This window comes from Lactuca serriola, chromosome 6, assembly GCF_051521515.1.
Source record: "Lactuca serriola cultivar US96UC23 chromosome 6, Lser_US96UC23_V15, whole genome shotgun sequence".
In the NCBI taxonomy this organism is placed as follows: Eukaryota; Viridiplantae; Streptophyta; class Magnoliopsida; order Asterales; family Asteraceae; genus Lactuca; species Lactuca serriola.
In genome coordinates, this window is record NC_136413.1 from 143,159,290 (window position 1) to 143,171,650 (window position 12,361).

The following is a 12,361-nucleotide window of genomic DNA, read 5'->3' on the forward strand; positions in this document are numbered from 1 at the left end:
TGTCCAAAAAATGTAAAAATAAATGAAAATAAAAATAAAAATAAAAGAAAAGGCCGGGCCACGGAGTTGTATCCATTTGTTTGCTTTTGTAGATGTTTAGCCTTTTTGGATTTTTGCTCATGTAATTTGTTTCTAGTTTGATGTTTTTCTAGTTAGGTATCATTTTTGTTGGCAACTACGATGGCGCCCTCTACTCATTGCGTGCTCAACTCTTCGCTCTACATGGATCTTATTTTGGTGGAAGCACTTACTCTTCTAGATGATTATAGTTTGCCAACTTTTGTACATAGCTCGTTCCTTGCCATTTTTTGGCCCGAGTTATCTTTTTCTAGGTTTTATTTCTTGGCATGGGGTTGAAGTTGTGAGGAGTGAGGAACATTCTAACCAAGCGACACTTTCTTATGGCTTGTGGGCTAGATCGGACAACGAAACAATGTCACGTAAACCATAATAGTGAAGTATGCATGCTTATTTTGCATCTTGATCAACATGTATCCCTTGCTAGAAAGGTAACAAAAGCTCATCCCTTAAAGCGATTCTTATCCCTAATAATGGATTATATGTCTTTATTTTAAGGGTGTGTCGTGAATTTCCACCTAAGGCGTTCATTCTTTTTTCTCTCTAGGATAGTTCATACCAAGTTCATTTTAGTCTTGTGTTACTTAAGGACAAGTAAGGTTTAAGTTTGGGGTGATTTGATTGTTTTGTTTTTATTACTTCTTTTCATAGTTTATTTTTAGTTAAAATCACCCCATTTTAGTTAATCTTCATGTATATTTTCTCTTTTTGTTATTTTTCTCCTTTACCGAGTGCTTTCCAGTCTTTTGAGCTTATTTGCAGGATTTATCGAAGACTATTTGTTATTAGAGGTGTGGAAGGAGTGCGGGACTGCTGGAGGCTTGCAATTTGTTCATGGACTTGAAGTGGTGCAAATTGGTCTTGGTGTCAATATATGCAAGAAGCGTGTTAGACTTAAATTTTGGGCGGGACGACGAGAATTCGAGCTATAGAAGATTAAAGGAGCATTGGAGCATCTTGGAAGAGTTTGGAAGGCATAATTGGGCTATCAAGAACTTGCACAAATGGGCTGGACCACGGATGAGAAGAGCAATCTAGAAGGCCAATCAAATGGGCCAAATGGTGGAATGCTTTTGGGGGACTTTTATATCCAAATTTTTACACCTATTTATTGGTTTTCTGAGGAAAAAAAGGGGGAAGACTTTGAAGAACAACACTTTTTCTCTCTAGAAGATTGGAAGATTTAGAAGCATGGAATAATTTTTCTTCCAACTTGCATCTTGAACAATGTTTGGTATCACTAATCTACTTTGCATTTCTTTCATTTTGGCCATGCTTGGCTAGACTCGTATTTGGTTGACTTGGATGTAATTGCTTGAATGTTTTGGTTTTTTTTTAAGAACTCCATGAACTTGTGTTGAATATCTATGATTATATTTTCTATAAAAACTTCCTTCATGTTTATATATCTCTAGTCATGAATATTGATATATGAATGTTATTTTTGTTGTTTAAATTCTTGGCTAAGTAATGGGTCTTCAATTTAACAAGCCACAATTAGTTTAAATGTTTATTTTCATTTCATTTAGACTAAGAAAATATTTTCTCCATAATGGTAATGAAAGCAATAGATTACTGTTTGGATTTGGTGACTCTTAAAACCTAATGCTAATTGATTTTCACAAAATTACATGCTTCATTAGTTTTGTGACTTTGATTTAGGAAATGTGCTATCAGCTTCTCTAGTCATTTTAATACAAAAGAAGAGTTGAGGCAGGTTATGCTTTTAAATTGCTATAGCCAAGTTAGATTATAAACACAAGTATTGCACCTTGGTATTCTCATGATTATTTAACTAAATGTTCAAGTAATTAAAATCCAAAGTCAACCATCTTTATCTTATTGATTTTACATCAAACTCTTGCTTTTGTTGAACTTTTTTATTTAAATCTTAGTTTAATTATAGTTTGTTTCAAGTATTTCAAAACACTAAACCCCCCATTTTTAATTTATTGTCATTTTACAAGTATCTTTACATAGAGATTTTTCATAGAGTTATAAATTGAGCCAATCTCCAACTTACCACTATACACTATTTTAGTGTAAAAGACATAGGGTTATTAATTTTGTTGGCCTCGACAACCACCACTCACCAACTTAATTGTTGACACTTTTCAAAACTACTTGTATTCTCAGTAAATCGTTATGTAGTCACAAGGCTTTTGAGGATGGGACGTTACAGCGTTGCACTATTTATTTCGTCATCTGAATGTAATTGGTTTTGAAACATACAATACTTGGAAACAATGTAATATTCTCAAGTATATTTATGATGGTTGTGTTTGTTTTGATCACTATTTTTCAATATGTTGTGATACTGTTCATGAAGTCATCCACCCTCAGACGTTTCTGCCATCCTGGTTTGGGGGCGTGACACTTCCGTATTAAGTAACTTGGTGGAACCTTCTCCTGCATTACTTTTTCGAACATCTTCTCCAAGAATCAGTTCTTTGATGCTTTCGAAAGCATGTTTTGTAATTCCTGAAGAACTGCTGACTGCAATAACAGTTCCATCCAAGATTTCTGGCAACAAAGATAATAGTAATAAAGTATGAACTTCGTCTTCGAATTAAATTTCAATAGATCCTAACATGCATATTATCGAGTTAAACTCGTTGACATGATATTTCACAGTAGCTCCTTTCTTCATCTTCGTGTTTATCAATTGTCTAATCAAGAAAACCTTGTTTGTGGCGGATGGCTTTTCATACATGTTGGACAACACCTTTATCAATCCAAACATGGTCTTCTCATTGACGGTGTTGTAAGTGACATTCTTCGCCAATGATAGTTTGGAAACACCAAAGGCTTGTCGATCTAGCAAGTTCCATTCTGCCGGATCCTTCTTCTAAGATTTATGTTCAGATAACGGTAAGTGTAATTTCTTCTGATATAAGTAATCATCAATCTGCATCTTCCATAATCCAAAATCATGGCCTTCAAAATTATCGATCATCACCTTCCCATCTTCATCCATAGCTCTGATACTGTAACAGCTCAAATTTTCAAATAAATTTTTCATTTAAAAACAAAACATCGTTATTCGACAAAAGGGATTGTTCCAAGTTTATTTCAACAATATAAATAATAAATCTCCAGGATCTTCAACAGTGGCAGTGTGTACGTGTCACGCCGGCGCCTTTCCACGGTCATCACTAGTACCTGAAAAACATAAACACAACTAGTAAGCATAAATGCTTAGTGAGTTCCCCAGTATACGACTTACCCACATACGCCTTCCGGCCCGGACCTTCCGGTCCACATAACGTTGCCTTCCGGCCCGTAATATAATCGCCTTCCGGCCCATAATATATATCGCCTTCCGGCCCGTATTAGATTGCCTTCCGGCCCATAGTATTTTGCCTTCCGGCCCACGATAGTATAAAACATAACACATGTAACATAATACACATAACACATAAATCATACATCATACCGTCCTTTCTATCACATAGAGTCTCGCCTTCCGGCCCGTATAAGCATACATCACATATAAGCACACTTCACATATAAAGCATCTACCTCTCTAGACATAGCATGAATATAACACATACGACCTTCCGGTCTCACAGTCAAACCCTTCCGGGTGAAGTATAGTGAGAAGACTCACCTCGTAGTATGCAAGCTATAAACTCTTCGAGCTACTCGCACACGATCCGCTAATCCGCAGGTTCCCTATAATACCACATCCTTTGTTAATGATCTTATCAAACAAGACCACTGACCCTACTAAGTTATATACAGGTCAACGGTCAATCTTGACCGGACTCGTCGAGTGCAAAGGGTAACTCGACGAGTATAGACACCCTGACACCACTCGCCGAGTCTGAAGAACGACTCGACGAGTTCCAGTAGATCTTCAAGCTACTCGCCGAGTCTGAAGAACAACTCGGCGAGTCCTAGTGAACCTTCAAGCTACTCGCCGAGTCTGATCATTGGACTCGGCGAGTCCTCGCCATGCAGTCAATCCGCTGCCTCCTGTATTTCGCATGATTTCGAAGTATATAGATATAGGGCTTCCTGGACTTTCACATATACTAATACAGGGGTTTTTAACACTTATAACAACAATATAATCTAACAAATCCTTAAATGGGTTTCCTAAACCCTAAACTCGCATACAACGTAAAAGTTACGGATTTCGATCCGAAGATTACCTGGAAACGTGTTCCCTGTGTCTCCAAACCTCCAGTACTCGATTCCTTTGATCACCACCTTGCTCCTCCTTGTCTAACAATCTCTTCAAGCCTTCTCAAGTCCTCTCTCTTGCTTCAGATGCTCACACACTCCCAGGGGATCTTCAACCGGCCAAAAGACGCGACATGACGGCCATAAGATCGTTATATACGATCAGAAATGAAACGGCTAGGGTTCAGCTGAAACAGCGTCGACTCGCCGAGTCCTTACTTGGACTCGTCGAGTCCAGTCGCGTATCTGCGACTGCGACCAAGACATGGCCCTACTCGGCGAGTCATGCACCTACTCGCCGAGTTCCCTCTTAAATGTGCCCAAAAATAATTTAAAGAAATACCTGAAATTCCGGGCTGTTACAGATACCATTTGTTAGGTAAAGACCAATGATAAATGAAAAAACAGATATGAAAAAAGTAGACGCAACTAAGCTCAAGAAGAGTGACGAAGCTTCTTTGCATCCCATAGTGTTGTCGCACTAACCGACTACCATTCCAGAGTCGTGAAACGAAGTGATTAGCATACCAGAGTGACGCAAGGCTCTAAGCTCGTACGAACTATAGGCTCGAAGGCTCGGGTTAGTCAATCAAACTGATTCATTTAATTCTTCGCCTAGTCTTAGCACCCGCACAGTAGAGGGGAATAAGCATTCCCTTTCCGACAAAACTAAGCGTCTTGCCGCTGGGTAAAGGCAATAGTAGGTTTGGAACCCCAAAACAAGTCTAGGCCTAAGAACGGTGATGCTAGTTCAGTTTTTGAAAAAAATGTCCCGATGAACCTTGGAAGCATCCCGGGCAAGATCTATGGCTTCAGCTGCGGCTAAGCGAACTACCTATTATATATATATATATATATATATATATATATATATATATATATATATATATATATATATATTCTATAGAAGTGAATATAAGAGAAAAAGCTCTTCTTTCACATAGTGGGAGGCTGGCCTTCTCTCTTTCCAATTCTCCCAATGAGACCTCTTTCACTCACTTAGTGGACGACCCAGAGGACTTTAATAAAGCCCCCTTTTGCCTCATCACGATCTCCCAGAAAAAAAGAACTCGGAGCCTAAAGTAAGTCTATAAGAAGTTGGCAGAGCTTTAGCCATTGGACCACATCGATCTATCCTACCTAAACAGTAAGCCTTTTCTTGTTCGTTCTTCGAATGAGGCTAGTGGGGCTAATTCCTTCCAGCTAATGAAGAGACTACTCCAGTCTTCCCATTCATTCCCATCCTTCTTCTCCTTAAGAATTAAACGAACCAAGTTCACCTATTCGAGAGTGAGGAAGAAAAACCAACAAGAAACTTCCCACTTTTTATGTCCTGCGATTCTGCTAGCTCGTGATGATGATTTTGATTAGCGAGATGTTCACTTTTACTTGGATTATGCAATAGATTTTGCTTATTCTCCTCCCACGACGTGCCTAGCTATTACGTTCCGACTCATGCATCTGCCGGTAAAGTAAAGCACGTCCAAAGTGATGCGCGCCCCCATAGAAAGAAGCACGCCCGCCCGAAGTAGCATCCTCAGACACGTCCTTATCGCGGGAGGAGAAGAGATGAAAGATTCATAGTTTCGAAGACCTTTCCATTGATAAGGCATTAAGGTCTTCTTTCTTGAGGTTTTATCCTTTTCATGTATAGATAGATCGTTTATTCCAAAACCCAATAAACCTGGGAAGCTATGCCGTCTTACTCAACCACATAAAAACGATAGTGATGGATGCAATTTATAAAGTCTTGAATAAGGTCTTTGCTGGCATATTCTTAGAGTGTTCTCACTGGTTCAGGAAAGGAAGAATGCCTTGTTTGATTGTTTTTATATCCCTACTATTTTCCCTCTACTATATGAATCAATATAGGAGAAGTTGAACAAGCAAGGTAGGGAATCACTGGCACTACCGATCAAGTCTTTCAAGCTAGATTCCCTATTATAGTAAGCACTTCTCCCGCGGGAATGGCTCTAGCATTGAAAGCTCGAGAGCTAATTCGTTAGAGACGTGGCAGACGCAAAACTAGTCGGAATTGGTGTTGTGGAAGTCTTTAGGGCAGGCAATACCGATGGTACCAAAAGAGCTAAGAGCTCAAAGGACAACTCTTTACTCACCTGTTCTACGTATACCTTCACCAACACTCACGGACACTCCCCCCGGGCTGGGAAACTTCCAACCTTCTATAATGATACCTTTCTTGCATACCACTTATGGGATTGCTTGAGAACCTACTCCATGATCCGCGTCATTCTTTTCGACCTGAATAAAGTAATGAACTAAAAGTCAAAGACAAGTTAACTCTAGGGGCTTATGGGATAGGTTATCTCACCTTATGAATAGGTTATCTCGACTTATCATCCGAGAAGAGTGAAGAGAGGAACCTTCAGAGCTCCTTTTCTATCGTATCGATTGAGCGGTTCATATCTTCTATCATCTCCGTAGAGGGTTCAGTCTCCATTATTTTAAGTCCGTATTTATTTCTACCCCTGAGCTCGAAAACAAACAAAAAGGGTTTTGGCCTCAATTCCGAGCTTACTCCTATCAAAGAGACTGGCATTTTACTTTTTCCTTCCATGTTTTGATCCCTTAGTACTTGATACTAGGAGAATCAAGACAAGTTGCTTGATTTCTTGGTCCAAAAATACAGGTTCTTCAAGGAAAAGGTTAGGTGTTAGGGCTTTCTCACAGTCTAGGGACTGCCTTGCTTTTCATAGCCCTAGCTACGCTACCGTAACCAGTCGTTAGGCTTCCAATCAGATAGTTCAGTCTCGCGGCGGAGATAGACACTTTGGATTCGTTGAGCTACTCCGCTTGGCTGTAATGGAGACAATTCGGATGGACGATATGGATTTATTCGATATGGTTAACCACTTTTTTAACCATGAGAGGGAGGTCATTCAGAACCTGCTGGCTCCAGAACGGGGGGGCGGCTCCAGCACCGACTGAAGTTGCCCACCCCACTCCCGATCAAAAAGAGCGTTCGGGACTTCAAAGGGACATTCAAACTTGAATTCGTGAGCAACTGCACGAACATTCTGAAAAAGGGAAAGGGCGGTTGTCCATGCACTTTCCAGAAATGACGGAAATCTAGTCCAGTGCCGCGAAGTCGGTATTGACCGGGCCATTCCCAAAAGGCACTTCGAACAAAATAAAAGCAAGAAGGTCTTCTTTATTTATCTTTCTATTTGGATCTTTCGAGCATCTAAATGGAATTGCTAATTATATAATAACGATAAAGAATGTGAAAGAAATACTTTCGTTAATCCTTACTTGATGTGTAATGTAACATAGTAATTATCTTTTTCAATTGGGAGAGATGGCTGAGTGGACGAAAGCGACGGATTGCTAATCCGTTGTACGAGTTATTCGCACCGAGGGTTTGAATCCCTCTCTTTCCGTTTCCGTTGATGACTTAAAAAAAAAGAGGGAACATAATCACTTTCTTTCAGTGACATATCTAATCAGACTGAATAGGATTTTAAGAGCTGTCACGATCATTCACATCCATTTCAGTAGGCAGGAAGGGCACGGAAGCTACCGTTTCTAGAATGCGAGCAAGCTAGCTTGCTGACTCTCCTAGTGGTTTGGCGGCAAGGAAAGGGGCATTCGGGAAGCGACTAGTCGCTTCTGGCGAAGCTTCTAGAAGGCCGACCACTACATAGAGAGATCCATATACCAGTCATGAGCGATAGCGAAGCCTAGAGAGGCGGAAGCAGTAGCTTCTAGGACGAAGCCGAGCCACTAGTGGAGTAGCCAAGGAGGCCTACTATACCGATACTGGATTAGTAACCGGTGAAATCCCCCAATCAAAATTGAAGTGAACTATTGAACAGTGTGATTGATCAGACAAGTACCAAGGCTTTCGGTAGACTTCTTTCATTTCCGAATTTGCTTGCGACAAGTCCTAGCATTAGTATGAGTTCGTGTATAAGGGTCAACAATCTAAGATGAAGCATGTTCAAGGTGAAATCATTCTGAAGTGGAAGTCAATTCCGAAGTCAAGATCAGTCTTAGATGCATCTTTGCGTTAAACTATTTTTTGTCAGTGATGTGAATTTATTATTGCAAGTACTATTTTTTATTGTTCTTATAGTCTTCTAGTATAATACAAGATACAAGATCAACAACAACGGTTGTTTCGGTCTGTTTATCTTCAGAAGTCTAGTAGTTCATTCACACTTTATCATATTTGTCTTGTAGTTACTCATTGACTATTTAAGGAGTAGTCATCTTTGTATCAAGTGTGGAATGCACACCCTTTTCACATATATCAAGAATTATTCATTCAATCACTCTCTTACATTCTTCTTCTTCTAAAATCATTTTACATTGTTCGTACGTATTATTATCATCATTTATTATTGAGCACTCTGTTGATCATCTCGTATTCCGAGACAATACTGGTTTATCAGACTTGACTAGATCTTTATTATTAGCAGACACTGATCTTATGTGAATTCAAGGTTTGAGTTCTCAAACCTTGTCCGCACACCCCCTTTGCTTTCATATCTTTATCTAAGGCGTGGTGTTTCTTTTCATTCATGAGAATTATTCCCAAACTACGCATTTATAAAATAATGATCATCTTATTAATTAGCTTACCCTTTTAGAGGTTTACAATATTGAATTTTAGTGGATAAAATTATAAACACCATTCAATATTAATTTACATTCTAGTTTTTTTTTTTATTAATCCTTAGAAAATAATTTACCCAAAATCAAAAACTATATAACAAGGCCAGGATCCATATTTGACTCTAGATATGTAAAGGGATGTCGTAAACACACCACATAGTGATTTAGGTAGTCAATACTATTTTGCTAGTTTCAATCACCATGAAACTCCTAGATCTTTTAGATTCATTGACTGTCAATCGAATGTTAATCTTAGAATATGCTCATCTCAATCTAAGGATGTTGTGGATCGTAGAATATCTAGTGAATTAAGCATGCCAAATCATGTGATTCTCGGCTTAAATTACTCTCACATTGACGTGCCAGTAAACGACACACACTCCATCAACATAATTAATTCTATAGAGTGCCACATCATTTTCTATTATACTCTCATATTGACGTGTCGGTTAACCACACAAGCCCCATCAACATAATATAAAGAAAATCGGTGTTTTCATGGATAAAATATGAATCACGTTTTTATTATGTAAAACATGATTTTGTTTTAATACTTTTAAGTTAATACTTGTAACTAAAACATTTTACTATGAAACCCTCTTGGTAACTCTACTCTCAAAATAAAAAGATGTGGCGAAGGTGATAACCTATAAGCTTTTAAAAACCGACCTCATTAGAAATCGAAGAGACATCCTTAAACATCTCTTATAATATTTGAGTGGGTGAGCCTAGTCATGATAACACTAAAATTGTTTTATTTAAGCATGTGAGAACACATGTCGTAATATTCTCATACATATATATATATATATATATATATATATATATATATATATATATATATAACTCTTAATATATAGACAAGTAAATTTAAACATTCTAAATTTAATGTCATATATTAATTCTAATTTACATGAGATATACGGTGCAAATAAATAATACTCATTTTAATATTCTAATTTATAAATCATTATTACAAATAATATCAAATTAATTCAAATAAATATTCAAATTTATAATCCTATTATAAACAATATTTTAAGTAATTCAAATATTCAAATTTAAAATCTAAATTTAAATAATATTTAAATTTAATTAAATATTCAAATTTAAAATCTCTTTTTAAATCATATTTGATTCAAAAGAAGTATATATCCAAATTTGCAATAATCTTCAGATTTGCTTTACTTGGAGACCAAGTTAGGTAACTTGCTAAATAAGAAAGGATTCTAAACTTTAATTTTTGAAATTCTGTTTAAGGTAATTAAATTCTTAAATTTTATTTCAAAAAAAATCAAGTTTAGAAACCAAAAATTTTAAACCTACAAAACCCTAATTTCGAAAAATTTTATATGCAAAGAAGACTTAACTCAAATCTATTTGGATCAAGTAGTGCGAATAATTATAAACTAAGGCTCTAATACCATTATTAGGTTATAGGGCACTCTAGACACATGATCATGGTAACGAAAGACTTACAATTATTATGTGTTCCTGCAACCAATAAGGATCTAAGTTTCATTATATTATTGCAACTACAAGATTAATAGTAAAACATGCATACCTCTTTTTCATTTGGAAATCTTCTTACTTGAGATCTTGTTTTTGCCACTTTGCTTGGATAAGAGGGCCTAAACCATAATCCCTCTAATGGTTCACACCTAAAAATACCAAAGAGCAAAAATGACAAAAACCTAAGAGGGAGGAGGCTAAATCAAAAATTCTACAAACCCTATAAGGGTTAAGATTTCGTCCACCTTAGGGAGAGGAAGGGAGAACAAATTTCTAGCAAGGAATAAACATCCATAGTTGATCCCTAGCTCCCTATTTATAAGCTTCAATTGCTTAATCCCAAAGCAACTCTAAAAATCATGATAGGACTTATCCAATTCGTCAAAACCTATCTCTATGGGTTCTAGAATATTCCAATTAATTAAATATTTTAATTAGCTAACATTCAACCCTTCTAATTAATTAATTCGAAAATAGTTTCTAATTAATTTATCAAAATATGAAAAATTAATAAACTATTTTCTCCTAATTTTTTTTTGTCTTTTTTAATTGTTTAAATGTGTTTTAAAAGCAATCCAAAAGGACCCTATTGTTATTAGAAATACTATTAATAGTTAATGACATTTGACATTCTTTCCAAAAAGAAAACAACAAAATTGAAACACCCCTTGGATAGAAATTTGTTAATCAAATCAAATCCAAGTACAAAAATCTCTAACTTTATAATGTGAAAATAAAGTCCCAACCATGATAAAACCAAATCTCAAAATGCTTTAGTTTCAATTTGTGCAAGGTGGTAAACTACTGGTACATATCAATGGTAAAAGTAACCATTACAAGTCAATGATCTTCTAAATGTACCAAAATAAACTTCAATCTTCAGCTCTTCCCTAAACTGGATACACATCAAATAATAGTTTTAGCAACAGATACCTAATAAGTTAATCCTAAAGTTTACCATTTAAGGGAATGAGGATCAACCGACTATCCAAATTCCACTATCAACTTCCAAACATCTTTAAAATCTCAAGAAAATAAGTTCCCATAATAGGGATAAAATTACCGTCTTCAACGTATTAGAAACCCATAAATATCACTAAATTATCAGAGTCATAATACAAAGTAAATTTGCATGTTAAGAATTAAATATCCATTTTTTAATCATTTAAAGGCCAACAAAAACACATAATACAATAAAAAGGTTCACAAATAGGGAATGTAAGGCAAGTATGAAACTATTCCCCATGCAAGTCAATATCATACTCCATATCATAATTATGACAACCCCCAGACTCAATGAGTGATGTAAAAACGACCTCTTACACAAATGAATCATAATATGGTAAACCACATCCTCTTGTCTAAACCTAATGAGTTAAATATAGTATTTTATGACACATATGCATGTCCTCTTGGTTATTAATTCCTTATACTCGATGCATGATGTACCAACGTCCTTTTTCTCAAAAAGGTTCATCATATGGTAACTCATATCCTCTTATCTAAAACTAATGATATTACCATAGTATTTTACGATACATATACATATCCTCTTGCTTGTTAAATACTAGGTTCTAGTATATTGCCCCGATAAACAATGTGTGAGTTTTTTTAATGCACATATATGCGATACATTAATAGAATTTCATCACAAACCCTTAGCCACATTTTGGGATCCCAAGCCACGTGAACTCTCAGGTCTAACTCCGCCTAATATGAATTCACATAATCATACAAGAAAACTGTATAAAAATTTTTAATATTACATAATGCAAAACTCTTGAAAATCACTTTTCATGAATGACTAAAGATATACAAATAATATAACACATATCACATAAACTTTTATAATAAAAACAATTCTCAAAATGAGCATAAAATAATGTAAGGATGTTTATTATTGTATTTGGGTAGAGAATCTCCTTAAAATAATATAACACATATC

General features: G+C 36.2%; 1 non-coding gene across 1 annotated transcript; it reads left to right on the forward strand.

The window, feature by feature from the left end:
• Positions 1-7,579: 7,579 nt before the first annotated feature.
• TRNAS-GCU (transfer RNA serine (anticodon GCU)) lies at positions 7,580-7,667 on the forward strand. Its single transcript has one exon. It is a non-coding gene; the product is annotated as a tRNA-Ser (tRNA).
• The last annotated feature ends 4,694 nt before the right edge of the window (positions 7,668-12,361 follow it).